General features: G+C 44.8%; 1 protein-coding gene across 2 annotated transcripts in view; it reads left to right on the plus strand.

Moving 5' to 3' along the window:
• Positions 1-668: 668 nt before the first annotated feature.
• Positions 669-17847, plus strand: part of CYSLTR2 (cysteinyl leukotriene receptor 2) — a 39240-nt gene continuing 22061 nt past the window's right edge. The window contains exon 1 of one of the 2 annotated variants that reach the window (XM_004472850.4): positions 669-861. The gene's annotated coding sequence lies outside the window, so the exon portion shown is untranslated. The remainder of the gene's footprint in view (positions 862-17847) is intronic. The other variant, XM_012530752.4, reaches the window with a different exon arrangement.

Genomic DNA, 17847 nt, shown 5'->3' on the forward strand with positions numbered 1-17847 from the left:
GGGACCTTTTGAGGAGGCGACTTCAGTTAAGGTATGACCCAGCTCAATCAGGATGGGTCTTAATTCTACTTGCTGGAGTCCCTTACACGCAGAATGAAATGCAGATGTAGAGCAAGCCCAGGAAGGAAGAGGTGGGCACTGATGGAACCTGGAGGAGAAGGGAGAAGCCAAGACTTGCTGCCGTGCGACAGAGGAACCAGGGATCCCCAGCAGCCAGCCCCAGAGCCCCACAGTCTTGGCTGAGAAAGCATTGCCTTGATGACGCCTCAATTTGGGTTTTCTTATAGGCTCAAAACATGAGTGAATAAATTCCCATTGTTTGACTTGACCCATTTCATGGTATTTGCTTGAGCAGCCCAGGAAACTAAAACAACCACTGAGAAAAGACCCTCTAAATGAGCAGTGAAGTGGTCGACTGGGGACCTTCAACAGAGCATTTTCTGCAGAGTGGTAAGGCCCAAGCCAGAGGACAAGAGTGGAAAAAAGCAAGTGGACGATGGAGGCGCTCTAAAAACCCATTTTGCTGTGGAGTGGCACCCATGCCACTTACATGCCTACTCTAGCCCGTTGTAGCCCCTTAATCTGTTGTGAAAGGCCCTCTTAAAGGCAGCCCTGAAAGAAGCAGGGCTAGTTCAGATCTTGGAGATAGCCTCCAGCTTCCTTAGGCAGGAAACCAGCACTTCACTGTGCCGAGCACGGATGTGCTGCTGACCAAAGTTCCTAATTTTTGTGCTATTGGCTGACCCTGCTGATAAATACAGTTGGCTGTTTCAGTTTTAAGTGAGCAAGCTGGGTTACTTGGAGGAGGACAGCAAGAGAGAGGAGACAGACGCCGAGGCAGCTGAAGGAGAAAACGTCCAGGTGGGCATGTTTTATTTTTGCTCTATTAATTCACTGTTGAGAATTGTGTCTTGCTGATCACTTTATAGTTAGAAGAGTTGTTTTTGAAAAGTAAACTTTATTTTGTTCTACTTTAATTTTTTTTCCCAGCATACACACGGGGATTTTTAGAATATTGGGAACGTATAAAAAAGTAAAAAGAAACAAAAATAGTGATACCCTTTATTGACATTTTTGGGCTATTTCCTTCCTTTTGTGTGTGTATATAATCTTAGTTTGATTTTTATAGTTGGGTTTATATAGCACGTGCACGTTTATATTTAATTTTTCCATTAGAGCCTAAGTATTTTCCACATTGCTATAAAGTTTTCATAAATACAGTTTTAAACATGCTGCATAATAGTTTGTTGAGGAGATTTACTGTACTTTGCTCAACTATTTCCCTATTTTTGGTCACAGAGACTCTTTCCTATTTTTCATAGACTGAGTAATTTTATTATATAAGACATAATTTCTTTTCCATTAACGGCTTTGTTTTACTGAGAAAGGGTGCTATTTTGAGAATGTAGATTTCAGTGGTTCTGCTCAGAGTCACCGTGAGATTGAAAGAGTGACAACTTGTGCTTATAATAATGTGCTCATATGCCCCTTGGGACCTCAATCATTTGTTCTCTACTTTGGCTGCACGTTTAGCCAGAATTACCCAATTCTACGGAGATTAGAAAATAACCCCTAGGATAACGGAAATTTATTCTGGGGGGATGAACCAGGCATTTGTATTTTTTTTTCCCCCAAAACTCCCCAGGTGGTTCTAATGAGCATATGGTAATGTAGCATAATAACAGCTGATCTAGGTCATTGGAAATATTTTCCTGTCTCTGACATATACCTGAGAGGAGGTACACTTTCAGGCAACTCATTCAAACCTCTCTTTCAACACTAGACATGTGATGCAAAGAGCAATTTGTGGGAAACATTAGACTTCTAGACATATCTATCATCCATTCAACCACACGAGCTCTTGAACTGAGAATTTGCTTTGGAGTTTCAGTTTACTAATGTTTCTAAGAGATGAATTTGTTAGACGTTAAAGAAGTTGAGTCTACAGAATGTTCAAAATATATCCAAACTAAGTCCAGCATCTCCAAGTATTGTGGAAGCAGAGAGATTCAATGATTGCGTATGGAAGGCCAGGACTCAGTGATAATTTTGGGAAGGAAAATTTATTAACGACCGGCCAGGCTTGGGAAGTTTTCTGTTCAAAAACCCAAGCCCCAACAGGACTTTTGAGTTCCTTTTATACAGAGGATGTAGGAGTTGGGATTCAAGATAAGCTTGAATTAACATATATTCTCCACATTCCCAGTAAGCTTGAATTAACGTATTTACTTTGCATTCTCCCCGAGTATCCAAAGTCCACAGAGCATGTATCACTTAATTGGCTTTCTGGGGCCTGGAGCAGTTGGCATGGTTACAGAGATGGGGCTGCAGTTCTTACAGTTTGACACACACAGCCCGGGTGATTCATGAAGAGAGGCACAGCCCCTCCACAACCCACATCACCAGCACCCTGCCAAGGCCGCCAGACTGCCTTTCATTTGCAAACTCGTCAAGGATCAGCTACATGGGGCCTTTGAAGATCCCCAGGGTCAATGTAAAGGTCTGTGGGACTGGATTTGGAGGCAGGCGGTGGCTTTACAGAAGACATGGCCTTTAGCTTCTTTCAACCCTGTGTCCCCGTAAGGAAACAGGGCAACATTTATATCAAAGCTGGGCTCTGGTTTCTCAGGTCAGAAACTGAGAACAGACCAAGGACTGCTGAAAGAAGGGAGACTAATGCTTGAGACATTTCAATCAAAAATTGTTTTCATCTTCCTCCCCTCTCTGTAGGCTGCTGCTGCCTTCTAGTCTACAGTGGAAATGGATTTCTTTTCATTCAAACTACCTAGATCAAAAGCATTGTAGTCAAATTTCTTCTTGTTCTGACTCAATGGAGAACACCTGCTTAGCACATTCCTTGATGACTGTAAACATTCACGTACTACTTGGCTGTTTGCAAAACACCTTGAATTACTGGTTCGTTTGATGCACATAATAGCTTTGAGAGCTGGAGGATTTAACTCTTATTTTAAAGATGGGTAAGGTGAGGTCTAGAGAAGACAGGACCTTTCCCAAGGGGGGACCAGAACTGGCCTAGTGGGGTTGAGTCCAGGGCACTTGGCCTCTTCGTTGAATAACAGAATGACTTGAATCATGGTTATTGTAAGAAATTGGTTGAGCACATTTTGTTATGTCTATGTAACCAATAGCCATTTAAATGATGGCATTAGTGTTTATTAATTGGCACAGGAAGGCTAGATGATGCAGTGATGAAAGAAAAAAGCAAGGTATAAAAGAACATTCTTGTATGCATCCATTTTTGTTAAAAGTATTTTTTATATTTGAAGAAAAATGAAAGGAAGCATATATACGATTTTGCTATATTTGTTGGTAAGACTTGTCATTTAAATTCATATCAGCTTATATTCTATTCTTATTTTTTAAATCATGAACACACTCTACTTGTGTAATAAGAATGTAAAACAGATGAAGTAGAATTGTTCTCGTCTCTCTGGTTGGCTCTTCTCCAGAAGAAATGGTCTCAATTCCTCTCACTTGTCCACAAAGAAGCGTCTTATTTAACTCTCTATGAATTTTGTATATTGTTGTCCTAAGTCATACTGTTATTCTTGGCTAGTATGTGCTGAGCACTTACCATGTGCTCATCTTAGTCTCTTTACATCCATCGTCTCCACTCATTCTCACTCCATTCTACCGGCAGAAGTTTTATTATCTTCCCTTGGCACATGAGGGTTTTGAAGAAACTTCAGAGAGGTGAAGAAATAACAGGACCAGGAGAAAGAGCTGAGACTTGAGCCCGGGACCCCCTCTGACCCAAAAGCACATGTTTTCATTCTTTCTGCTATTGCCTCCCCATAGACGTAGGATCATAAGAGGGACCCCCATTGTGCCAGCAACACCCACTGTAATGGGAAGTTTCTATGTATTTTTGCGATGTCCTCATTGCTCTGTGTCAGAACTGCCTCAGACACTTTTAGTTTCTTGTGTGTATTCCAGACTCAGGGCTCGTCCTGCTTTTCTAGTTTGTCTTACAAACTGGACATCTGAGGCGTGCTGGTCCCTGAAAGCTAAGATGTAAGATAAAAGCTTCATAAGTGATGGTGCAATTGCCCACTGAGCTTTGGGTAAAGCTACACCTACGCTGGATAATGCACTGAAAAGCCAGCATGTTGCCTGGGTTACGTAGCTTTGCAGTAAAAACCTTATCAAATCCATGGCAGAAATCACCGGGGCTGGATCTGTGACTCTCAGAGCACTGACCACACAGCCTTCCTTCTTTATGGTGGAGTTAACTTACGTGCAGGTCTCATCCCTTTTACTGGACGAAGAGTCCCTGAAGATAGAGCTCTTACATAAAATCCAGTACGTGGACTCCATTAAGACTAAATGCAGAGCGGGGATAGCTCAGTAGCTGAGCACCTGCTCCCCATGTACAAGGTCCAGGGTTCAATCCCCAGGACCTCCTTAAAAAAAAGAACAAATGAAAATGTGTAAATCAATGAATGTGGATTTGAGTTACAGCTTACATATGTTTCTGTTGAATCCATTGACCTCTATATTAATTGAACCATCGAGAAGATGGTGTAATCTTTGACAATTTTAAAGGAGAACCTCTCATAGACTGGCTGGGCAGTGGCAATGTGGCCTGACTCCTTTGAAGAAGTCTGATTCCTTTTCCTAGTCCTTAGATCTGAATTTCAGGGACAAAAACTTTGCATGGAAAAGTGATGTGCTAATGTCATTTTGTTGCCAAAGGCGATCAGAAAATCGTCTCCCCCACCAAAGATATTTATTGTGAGACATAAAATGCGCATGCTATATTGATAGCTTTATTTTCTCCTTCCCTGGTCATGTACTTAAGCTTGTTTACATGTCCTGAGCTGTGTGGGGCTGGGGGTACAGTGGTTGACAAATTGGAGCCTGGACTCACCTTTGATGGGAGAACAGTCTAGTGGGGGGGGGGGGGGGAAGACAGGAGCCCAGGGGCAATAGGAGCCCCTGGAAGAGCCAGAGAAGCTTTTTCTGGAAGAAGCCATGTCTAGAAAGAATCCTGGGTAAGAGAGAGCCAGGTGATGAGCTGGGGCGCCGAGCGAATGGGCAAGAGAGAAGCATTGGGAGACTGGCAAGTATTACGCTGAGGGGAGTGAAGGGAGAGAAGGAGCTACGTGTAAGGCCTGTGTTGTGACAAGCCTGGAGCTCGGACTTGAAGCTGAGGCGATAAACGGTGGTTTAAGCGGAAGAGCGCTGTGGTCAGATATGCACTGGATGGGTCATCTGGCCACCGCTTGGAGAACAGGTGAGAACTGAAGGAGGTGGCAGAGGCCACTGGGGAGGCACTCTTCACAGCTCAGGTGAGGGACAACAGTCTGTCCTAGGATGGGGGGGTGGCAGGCGTCTTGAGCTGACTGCTGTGATGGACGGAGGGACCTCAAGGAGACCACTGGGCCACAGGCCAGGCAAGCCACAGAGGAGACACAGGGCTGCCATAAAAAGTACTATAAATGGGTAGCTTAAAATAACAGAAATTCATTCTCTCACGGTTCTGGAGGCCAGAAGTCTGAAATCAAGTTGTTGGCAGGCGCTCCTTTTTCTGCAGCCTCTAGGGGAAGATCCTTCTTTGACTCTTCCAGCCTCTGGTGGCCCCAAGTATTCCTTGGCCTGTGGCAGCGTAACCCCAGCCTCTGCCCCTGTCTTCACGTGGCCGTCTCGCCTATGCCTGCTGTCTGCCTCCCTTCTCCTCTTGTAAGGACTGCGGTCGTACTGGAAAAGGGCTCACCCTCTGCTGGTGTCCTGCTTAGGTTTGCACGAGGCGCCCAAGGCAATATGCTGGAAATGGGTCGGCTTTTACAACAGGGATTTATGGGCTTGAAAGGTTACAGTTCTGAGGCCTTGAAAGTGTCCACACCAAGGCCTCACCAGGAGGTGCCTTTTCCCCAAACACTGGCATGTGGCAGCATCTCCCTTCTCCAGATCTTGCTGCGTCAGCTTCTGGCTTCCTTCCTCCCTGGTTCTGCCGATTTCACTTCTTGCTCTCACGATGTTCTCTCTGCTTCTGTGGCCTTTTACTCCTGCTTATAATGGACACTGTTTAGAGGATTAAGACCTACCCTGGGCCACGCTCTTTAAAGTAATCTAATTAAATGGCCTTTAATGGAACCTAATCAAATCAAAGGGTCCCACCTACCATAGGTTCATACCCACAGGAGGGGCTTAATTTAAGAACATAATTTTCTACGGGTCCATAAAAGCCCCAACTACCACAGGTCCTCATTTTAACTAAACAAACCATGTCTGCAAAGACATTATTTGCAAATAAGGTCACAGTTGCAGGTACTTGGGGTCAGGACTTCATCATGTTCTTTTGGGGGGACACACTCCAACCCACAACTCTCTCCTCTTTAGGCCACGGATACCCACTGCCCTCGTGCTACCTTCCTGGACAATTCTCTGTTTTTCCAATTTTCCGGACATGTTAAAACCTTTTCCTCTTACCCGTTTCTTTTTCACTATCCTATACATCAACCCAACATAATAAAAAGTTCTGAAACTTTCCTGTCCTTGGCAACAGACAGGGTGGCAACAAGAATGAGAATGCATTGGGCATTGAATGGTGCAATTTGCCCGGGACAGTGAGGCTGTCTTCAAGGCTCTTGCCTAGGTTGTCCTCCTTGATCAGCTCAGAGAGGCTGATTACTTGCTGATGATCACACAGTAGACAGGAGGGAGAGCTTGAATGTGGATCCAGAGATTTCCACAATATCACAATGCTTCTATATCATGCCAGGAAACATAGATGGTGTTTCATGAACTACTTTTGTAAACAATTCCTTTGCCTCAAGAAGTGATTCTAATGGTGGAATTAAAAACACATAGATAGGAAGAGAAAGATAAGGGCTTTTACGTTGAGTAAGTGGGCCGGCAGGCCCCTGAGCGATTGTGGGTAGGGTGGATCCTGGTTCAGACATAATCCCTCGGAAATGGTTGGAATGAGGAAGGCGTGATCTTGCCGGTGATACTTGTGGATTTTTTGTCTTCTGCAGGAATCGTTGACTTAGGAGTCAGACTCAGATGTTTGCAGCATGATTTTGTGGTCTTATTTAGATCTGAAACTGGGTTAAGAACAGGTACCTCCAATTGTCCTCAATGCCCCGGTGAAGTGCATTTGAAAACGACCAAAATTGTACAGATTTTATATAAAATTCAATCCATAATTAGCTTCAGAGACTCATATGTTCTGTTAACCAAGGGGAGCTGAGAAAAGTTATGAGAGTCAGAGAGTAGACTGCATTGTCAAAATACTGCTTAAAAATAATGAAGTCTTGTCTCCAGAGAACTCCGAGTTCTCCTGGCATGTTCAGTTTTCTGTTGAATTTGTATCAGTTTGTTTAGTGGGGTGGCTGAGTGGTAGTAGTTAGGATGAAAGTAGAAGAAAAGCTGGCTTTGGGAGAATATTAGAGAAGGAATCAAGGCGCTTTAGCAAAGAGGGAAATGGGGAGAAGGGATTCCGAGGTAATGACGTGCGTCTTGCGTTTTGATCGCAGCCAAATGTCCCTTCACATGCCAACCTTTGGCAAAGGTTAAGCTCCTGTTATGTCCTTGGGGATGACTTTTCCTCTGGGAGCATGTGTCCTCTGAAGAGTAACAGAAGAAAGAATGGACCTGTGAAAAGATGCCCAGTTTCATGGAGGTAGTTCTCCCCCAGGCATGCTCGTAATCCACAGGCACCTTTCTACACAAGGAAACTCCTAAGAAAGGAACTTCTGTAGAGAACGTGCAAACTCACCTATCAAGTGAGCGGAGAGAAAACGCTAGTCAGCCTACTCTCTGGTTTGTTGGACTTACCGAGGTCAGCTAAGAGGGAGGTGGCGATGGTCAACCACCACACCAGGGAACTGAGAGAGACTACAGCTGCGGGCAGGAGAATCCCATCCATCAGCCTTGTGGGATCTAAGCCCATCTCCATTTAGAGGTGGAGTGGACATCACCATCCCAGGATCCTCAGGATAGAGGAATAAAATATGGATTAGAGTGGACTTATTGTTATTCTACTATAGAATTATTGTGACTCTAGCAATGGAAGAAATTGTATCATTGATGTGGAGACAGTGGCCACGGGAGTTGCTGAGGGCAGGGAGAGGGAAAAAGAGCTGTGATATGGGGGCATTTTTGGGACTTGGATTTGTCCTGAATGATATTACAGGGACAGATGCAGGACATTATATATCCTGTCATAACCCACTGAATGGACTGGGAGAGAGTGTAACCTACAATGTAGACTATAATTCATGCAGTGCAGCAGTGCTCCAAAATGTATTCACCAAATGCAATGAATGTGCCACACTGATGAAAGAAGTTGTCAGTGTGGGAGGAGTGGAGGGTGTGGGGAGTGGGGTCTATGGAAACCTCATATTTTTTAAGGTAACATTTAGTGTGATCTATGTATCTTTTAAAAATAATAATTTATTATTAATTTATTAATAATAATTAATAAAAAGAAAAAAACAAAGAATATAAGAAAGGCAGCTGTTGCTAAACCAGCTGTTCAACTCGGCTACTTGAAGAATCTGACATTTTGGCCAAATGAACGCTTTTCCACGCTGCCATTTTTCACCCCGCATATCTCTGCCATTTTGGCAGTTGTCGCCATTCACTTTTAGCTGGGGTACATCTTCTTCCATCTACCCATGTAAATTTGTGGCGGTGGATGTCATGACACACTCTGTGGTCTAAGTTCTCCTTTCAGTGGAAGAGGGTCACACGTAGTGTGTCCCGTAAGTCCAGCCCCTCAACCCCAAGTTGAGCCTAAACAGATAGTTAAGAAGGCACAGAACTTTAGGCAGACTCCAGGCAAGGGTCGGTGGTACCCATGGCTTCACAGGAGTCAGAGCAAGTGCTGGAAAGAGAGGGAGAGCTGAAGGGCACATGAGGACCAACAGCTTGGAGAAATCACTGAAAATTTGGCAACTCAACTACTATGAGTTCATGAGAATATTCTATGTGGAAACTATATCATAGGGCATGCCTGGTCTTTAAAATTAAATAGAAACGAAAAGAATGAATTTCAGAAGCTATTTTGGGGTTCCTGGACTGTCTCTGAGCATTTTAGGCTTTAGTCAGGAGGCAGGTCAGAGAGACCAACAACTCAATATCCCCCTTCCTGCTGGCCTGTCCTGGTGGATTTCAGAGAGAGCTGAGGAGAGATGGCAAAGGCTGGGTGAAAAATTTGCTTATAAAAGAAGTCAGTTAGATCAGGCAATTACTGCTCTGAAATTGCTCAGAGCAGCAGTCCCCACAGGGGTTCCCCCCTGTTGTGGCGACTACGTTTGAAAGCCATCCCACCTTGCTGCAAGGCTTCACGAAGATCTTGGCCCTGACGGAAGAGAAAACACTTTCAAAGATGGTTCCTCAGAGCCTTCCAGCGACTCCAGGAACCCTCGGAAGCCCTATGAGGAGCAACACGGGAACTTCTCTGTCTTTTGAGCAGTTTGGCTTAGGATCTGGGGGGGTCCGATGAGCTCTGCAACTTCCAGTTGTCCAAACTAAAGGCCTCTGAAAGAGCAAGGAAAAATAAGACAAGAACAATCTCCATAACCCAAGGGGAAACTTGGGTTGCCCAGCAAGGTCAAGTATCAGGTCTCAGAACTCCTCATTCCAGGAGATGTTCAAGAGAATTCTGCAGGACAGAGAAAGTGAGTTGGTGAATTTCCTCCTCAGAGCCATAAATGCTTTTTCATTTTTTTTAAAGATCTATTTCATTTATATTTATTTCTCCCCAGCCCCTTGTTGTTCGCACTTGCCGTGTCTCTTTGTTTTCTTCCTTTAGGAAGCAATGGGAACTGAAGCCAGCACCTACCATGTCGGAGGAAGGTGCTTGATTGCTTGAGGCACCTCCGCTCCCTGCTTTGCTGTGTCACTCCTGTTTTCCTTCTTGTGCTCGTGCATCATCGTGCCGCGTCAGCTTACCATGCCTGCCCGTCACCCCAGCTTGCTCTCTTTAGGAGGACCCGGGAACCAGACCAGGGACCTGGCATTGAAGCCCAATTGCTTGATCCACATCTGCTTGCCAATAGTTCAGTTTTGGGTTTTTTTGATAGTAATTTCTTTAATTTGTCTTTTTTTTTAAAGACACATAGATCACAAAAAATGTTACATTAAAAAATACAAGAGGTTTCCATGTACTCCCACCCCCCATTATAAATGCTTATTTAATGTGATGTGGTTTGCAGCAGATTTGCAAACAACTCTTCCCACCCACGGCCCTGGGCACGGACTTCATAGCGTGGCGCCGAGGTGGGGACTGAGCTACCCTTCATGAAGGCAAATGGGCAAGAGAGTAAAAAATAAAAAAAAATAAAAAAATAAAAAACAGAAAAAGAAGGCAAAGGGGCAAGCCTGGTGTCTGAAGTGATTGCACTTTGGGGAGACAGGGCAGAGGAAGAATTGGAGCAGCTGTGCGAGGTGCCAGCTCCACAGAAAAAGGGCCCTGTGTGCTTCACCACCGGCCACCCCTCCCCGCCAGAGACCAACTCAGTTCCTCACACAACAGCGATGGTAATCACAGCTCTGTTCGGCTGTATTTCTGTTTTGATCTCCAAGAACTTCATTCTCTTGACTCCTTTAAAATTTTCCTAAAGCACAGGACCTTTCCTGAGAGTCCAGCAAGGCCTACAGAGCTTTGCACTTCTAGCATGACCTAGGAGACCGGTCACAACTGGAGCTCTGAGCTGGCAGTCTTGCATTTTGAAAACCAGACGCTCAGTATGTGTGACTTCCTGTTGGGGTGCCGTGTTATCGCAGTGTCTGCGGCCTCTGGGGTTTCCAAAGCAAGAGTGCAGAGCTTCCACTCTAGAGAGTCACACCCTTTCTGCACGACTTCAGGGAGCTCTGAATCTTTCAACAACACTTCACACTTACCTGGAGCTCCCGGGCTTTTTATGCTCAGGCCCTGATCTCTTATGAGTCCTCCCTGTATTCTCTCTTTTTTTAGACTTTTTATTTATTTATTTATTTATTTATTTTTAAAAAAGATTTATTTATTTATTTATTTAATTCCCCCCCCTCCCCTGGTTGTCTGTTCTTGGTGTCTATTTGCTGCGTCTTGTTTCTTTGTCCGCTTCTGTTGTCGTCAGCGGCACGGGAAGTGTGGGCGGCGCCATTCCTGGGCAGGCTGCACTTTCTTTCACACTGGGCGGCTTTCCTCAGGGGCGCACTCCTTGCGCGTGGGGCTCCCCCACGCGGGGGACACCCCTGCGTGGCAGGGCACTCCTTGCGCGCATCAGCACTGCGCATGGCCAGCTCCACACGGGTCAAGGAGGCCCGGGGTTTGAACCGCGGACCTCCCATGTGGTAGACGGATGCCCTAACCACTGGGCCAAAGTCCGTTTCCCTTATTTTTTTATTTATTTCTCTCCCCCCCTGACCCCAGTTGTCTGCTCTCTGTGTCCATTCGCTGTGTGTTCCTATGTGACCACTTCTATCCTTATCAAGGGACCCAGGAATCTGTGTCTCCTTTTGTTGCATCATCTTGCTGCGTCAGCTCTCTGTGTGTGGCCTCACTCCTGGGCAGGCTGCACTTTTTGTGCGCTGGGCGGCTCTCCTCACAGGGCGCACTCCTTGCGCGTGGGGCTCCCCTACGCCGGGGACACCCCTGCATGGCAGGGCGCTCCTTGCGCGCATCAGCACTGTGCATGGGCCAGCTCCACACGGGTCAAGGAGGCCCGGGGTTTGAACCGAGGACTTCCCATGTGGTAGGCAGACGCCCTAACCACTGGGCCAAGTCCACTTCCCTGTATTCTCATTTAATCTTTACAACAACCCTACGAAGTCAGGACTACTATTATCAACATCCCCATTTTTCTGAAAGAGGAACTGAGGCCAGGGAGATAGAGTCACCTGCCCCGGGTGTAAAGTTGCCTGCACGCAGCTAGTAAATGAAAGAATCAGGATTCAGATCCCGAGTTGGAGCTCTTGGCTGCTGCTAGAACGCAGTGTCTCTGCTGCAGTCGGAAGCACGGCCATCCCGGCCCATTCGCGGCTCCCCGTGCTGAGGTCCTCTCAGCCCCTGCTTTTGTATCCTTAGTAACACCGTGGGGTCCTTTCCACCTGCTCCATCGCTTCTCTAAGCCCCGTGTTTGAGGCTTACTTATCACCGTTATTCCCCTTGAGTGCTCAAAACCAGTAAAAGACTGTCCGTGCCTCCCGCGAATCCGACGATCTGGAGAGACCAGTGTGGTTTCCCGCATAAGACACGTCTAGCAAAACCCACGAAGAGCTGACCTCAGCACAGAGTACCCTAGTCACAAACCCGACAGGATCCATGCAGAAGAGGGGCTCGTGCGCAGAGCGGGCAGGATAAAGCGCCAGCGGAAGGCAAGGTCGAGGTCGAAGGGCAGGTTGTGGCCCGGCCACTACGGTGGGCACTGCAGCCGGGGGCGGGGAGAGGCGCGGAGCAGACGAGGAGAGCAGTGCGGGAGGCACAGGAACTGGCGAGGGGACGTGCTCATCCAGGCCTGGGCGGCCCAGGGGCAAGGAGCAGGAAAACGGAAATAACCCCGGCCTCGCAGTCAGGCCCAGGGGCAAGGAGCAGGAAAACGGAAATAACCCCGGCCTCGCAGTTTCCAAAGGGCGTTTCCCTTGCGGTGGTTTGAGCTGTTTGCACTCCAGAAAAACATGTTTGGAAATCTCTTCTGCTCCTGTGGGTGGGAGCCCTTTGTCACTGGACGTTTTGATCGTTAGTTGGGTTAAGGTGTGGCCTGCCGCTGTCAAATGGGTCCTTAATCCTGTTATTGGAGTCTTTACAAGAGAGTGAAATTCAGACAGAGGGAGAGGGAGCCCCAGGCGGCCAGGAGCTGGAAGTCCATGGAACCTGGGAGAGGAGGGAGAGGCGGGGGGTGGGGGGGGGCCGGCCCCATGACAGAGGAGCCCAGGGTCCCCGGCAGCACACCCAGAGGGCCACAGTCCTTGGGGGAGAGCATCGCCTTGGGGATGCCGTGATTTGGACTTTTTCCCAGCCTCAAACTATAAGCGAATAAATTACCATCGTCAGACCTGACCCATTTCTTGGTATTTGCTTGAGCAGTCCAGGAAACTAAAACATCATCCTCTCAGATCCCACTTCCGATGCTGGGAGTGGGGGCCTCGTTATCCCGCTTCACAGACAAGCTTCCCTAACGAAGCTCAGCGAGGCGCCCGTCCACGCTCACCTGCCACAAGGCAGACCAGGACGCAGGGCCCAGTGCTCTTTCAGCACCGTCCGCCACCTCCTTGTCCAGCTCCATTAGTTGACACCGCTCTCATGTATTAGAATATAGGTATGGTTGGGACCCACCGATGGAAAGTCTTATATTTCTGGTTGAGAAATTTGCGTTTAGTCCTTTTGGCAGTTGTCAGTGCATGGTGAAATAAAAATAATGCTGAAATTGGTTTAACCTAGCAATGGTGTACAGGTCAGGAGATGCTTAGAGTTTTCTAGGCATCAAATGATGAAGTCTGAGGTTAGGAAGGTGACACTGTATATAGAGAGTAAGGATAGATTCCAAGACACATCGTAGGAAACAATGGGCATAACTCAATTAATTGACTGGCTGTGAGGTGTAAAAGATAGAAATGAAAGAAAACATCCCTATTGTCACCAGCTGAGTGGAATCAGTTTGCGGAGAGGATAAACGCCTCCCGTGGGGTTTGAGGAAGATTACCTTGTAGGCGACTGGAAATGTGCAAATATCAGGGTAGAATTCAGGAAAAGCCACTGAGATTCTCCTGGACTCAGCTTTTTCAATAATATTGGGATAGTAGTACCAACTCAGCCTCTCTCAGAAGCTAGCCAAGAGGAATAAATAAGATAACGGAGAAGAAACTCCTTTGCAAATTATACAATAAAAAATAAATTCGGGATGTAAAAAAGGCATGCCTGGGGGTCAAAGGCAGAGCGTGGGGGGAGAGGGGCGCGAAGTCCTCCTGGAGTGTGAGAGGTGAGGCGAGCAGCAGGGCTGGCTCTAGGGCTGTCCACAATGGGGCGAAGAAGAAGGGACAATGGGTTCAGAAGGGCCGGGCAGTCAGGTAGCATCAAGTCACGAGGCTTCCAGGCCACAGAAGCCAGGGGAGAAGTGGAGGTTTCAAAGACGTGAAGATCGAGTTCTACAGACTGAGAAGAAGGAAGTTTGAGTAACGACCAGTCGAACAGGCTGTGGAGGAGGAACAAACGGCCTTATTCAGAAAGGGTCTGCTTGAGGTGGTAGAGAAGGAGCAGAGCAGACACATTGCTGAAGACTCAGAAGTGGAGTGAGCCCCCAGACTGACAGTGTAGGTATAAAAGGACAAGGAAAAATAGGGCAGAATTTGAGTAGGTCACAGAGGTAGGCGGGAAATGAAGGAAACTAGCATTGGGCTGACCAGCTGCTAAGCAGAGTGAACGCGTGCTTCCATTTAACAAACAACCGTAGGGGATAGCTTTCGTGAGCCTCGCTTTAAAGGTGAGGACGCTAAATCTCAGCGAGTAAGGGTCACAGAGCTGGAAAGTGGGAGGGTTGGAGGCCACCCAGGCCTGCTTTCTACTCGACTTTATGTACAGCGTACATTCACGCTTCGGGGGTGTGATGTTTGAAGAGGAGGAGCCGCAAACAGAAAGGGATGGAAGTCGCGGGAGGGAGATGGGCTGAGGGTGAGAATCAAGGCGCCTCCGGAGAAAAGAAGATATGAATCTTCTTTGCCTGACACGAAATCTTCCTCCAGCAACAAACCTTGCTGAAGTCACGGAGCTTGAGAACTGTCGTTTCCATACTGTGGTCTCTTTCTTAACTGCCCATCGTTTACCAGTTTCCTGCCTTTTGGTGTCTACAAGATACTCTGGTCAATGATAATCTTCTTGTTGCTAAGTCCTCTGCATGATTTTTATCCCCATTGACTACTGTCTCCTTAAAGCAATCCTTTCTCTTGGGCTCCATGACATCTCTTTCTTTTCTTAAAAAAAAATGTGATGGAGCAGTTGTTGGTTTACAGAAAAATCATGCAGAAAGGTCAGAGCTCCCATAATCTCTAGCCTCACACACAGTTTCCCCTATTATTAACACTTAACATTAGTGTGGCACCTTTGTTACAATTGATGAAACTATTATTACAATTATATTATAAACTATAGTCCATAATTTACATTAGGGTTTACTCTCTATTGTATGGTACTTTGGTCTATTTTACTTTAGTTTTGTTTTGGTATGTACAACCTAAAATTTCCCATTTTAATTACTTTTAAGTATAAAATTCAGTGGTGTTAAATATGTTCACAATAATGTGCTTCCATCACCACCATCCATTACCAACATTTTCCATCACCCCATACAGAAACTCAGGAACAATAAGTATTAATTTTCCATTCTCTACCTCTCACACCTGCCCCTGGTAAAGTATATTCTGATTTCTGACTATGAGTTTTCATAGTCTAATTATTTCATATAAGTGAGATCATATAGTATTTGTCCTTTTGTGTTTGGCTTACTTCTTTCAACCTGATGGCTTCAAGGTTCATCCATGTTGTAGCATGTAACTGAACTTGATTCTTTTTTATGACTGAATAATATTCCATTGTAGGTACATACCACATTTTGTTTATCCATTCATTTCTTGTTGGACACTTGGTTTCCTTCCACCTTTTGGCAATTGTGGATAATACTGCTATGAACATGAATGTACAAATATCTTTTTGAATCCTTGCTGTCAATTCTTTTAGGTACATACCTACAATTGGGATTTCCAGGTCACATGGTAATTCTATACTTAACTTTCTAAGGAACCACCACATAGTTTCTACAGTGGCTGAACCATTTACATTCCCACCTGCAATGTACGAAGGCTCCTATTGCTCCATTTCACCAGAACTTGTCATTTTCTGATTTTATTTCCTATTAATAGTAGTCATTCCAGCGGGTATGAAATGGTATCTCTTTGTGGTTTTGATTTGCATTTCCCTAATGGCTAATGATGTTGGGAATCTTTTCATGTATTTATTACCCATTTGTATACCTTATATGGAGAAATGTGTATTTATGTCTTTTGCCCATATTTTAATTGGATTGTTTGTCTTTTTATTGTGGAGTGTAGGAGTTCTCTATATATTCTCGATATTATCCAATATAGCATTTCCAAGATTTCCTCCCATTCTGTAGGTTGTCTTTTTTACTTTCTTGGTAATAGTCTTTGATGCATAAAAGTTTTTAAATTTTGATGAGGTCCCATTTATCTATTTTTTCTTTTATTGCTCATGTTTTTGGTGTAGTCTAAGAAATGATTGTGTAATATAAGTTCCTGAAGATGCTTTCCTATATTTTCTTCTAGGAGTGTTATTGTTTCAGTTCTTATATTTAGGTCACTGGTACATTTTCAGTTCATTTTTGTATATGGTTTGAGATAGGAGTCTGTCTTCACTCTTTTGCATATGGATATTCAGTTCTCCTAGTACCATTTGTTGAACTGACTATTCTTTCCCAATTGAGTGGATTTGGCAGTCTTGTCAAAAATCAATTGGCCATAGATGTGAGGGATGATTTTTGAATTCTCAATTATATTCCATTATCTATATGTCTTTCCTTGTGCCAGCATAATGTTGTTTTTATTACTGTGGCTTTGAATTAAGTCGGGAAGTTAAGTCCTTCAATTTCGTTCTTCTGTTTTAAGATGGTTCTGATTATTCAGGACTTCTTAACTTTCCATATGAATTTGATAACTGGCTTTTCCATTTCTGCAAAGAAGGCTGTTGGAATTTTGATTGGGATTGCATTGAATCTGAAAATTGCTTTGGGTAGAATTAACATCTTAACAATATTTAATCTTCTAATCCATGAACACAGCATTTCCTTCCATTTATTTAGGTCTTCTTTGATTTCTTCTAGCAATATTTTATAGATTTCTGCATACAAATCCTCTACATCCTTGGTTAACTTTATTCTTAGATATTTGCTTCTTTTCTTTACTATTGAAAATGGTTTTTTTTTCTTGATTTCCTTGTTCATTACTCGTGTATAGAAAGATCACTGATTTTTGTATGTTGGCCTTCTACTCCACCACTTACTGAATTCATTTACTATCTTTAGTATCCATGTTGTGAATTCTTTTGAGATTTTCTCTATCTAGAATATGTTATCTGCAAATAGGAAAAAAAGGTTTTACTTCTTCCTCTCCATTTTGGTTGACTTTAATTTCTTTTTCTGGCCTAATTCCTTTGGCTGGAACTTCCAGTACAATGATGAATAACTGTGGTGACAGCTGGCACTCTTGTCTTGTTCCTGATCTGAGGGGGAATACTTTCAATTCCTCAGTGGGTTTTCTCATACATGCCCTTTATCGTGTTGAGGAAGTTTTCTTATATTCCTGGTTTTCTGAGTGTTTTAATCAAGAAGCAGTGCTGGATTTTGTTAAGTACCTTTTCTGCATCAGTTGAGATGATCACATGTTTTTTTTCTTTCGTTCCATTAATGTGGTATACTACATTAGTTGATTTTTCATGTTGAACTATCCTTGCATGCCTGAGATAAAATCCACTTGGCATTGTATATAATTCTTTTAATGCTGTTGGGATATTGCTTTCTTGATTCCTCCCTCATGTTTTGGCCAGTTTTCTTGGTCATCTTTCCATTTTTCTCTGTCCATTCCTTAATCGCTGATGTTCCTCAAGGTTCTCTCCTTGACCTTTTTTTCATCCTCTGTCCTCACACTCCTGCATGAGTTCATTCACTCTTATCGTCCTCTCATCAAGTGATGATGGCCCTCAAATTCAAGCTCACCTGCTCTAGACAGGAAGGGGACAAATTCATTTGCAAGTTTCACAAGTGCCTTGAATTAAGAATGCTCCAAAATGCACTTCACATTCTCCCCCATGCATCTTCTTCCTCTCATGTT

This window comes from Dasypus novemcinctus, chromosome 15, assembly GCF_030445035.2.
Source record: "Dasypus novemcinctus isolate mDasNov1 chromosome 15, mDasNov1.1.hap2, whole genome shotgun sequence".
NCBI classification, from domain to species: Eukaryota; Metazoa; Chordata; class Mammalia; order Cingulata; family Dasypodidae; genus Dasypus; species Dasypus novemcinctus.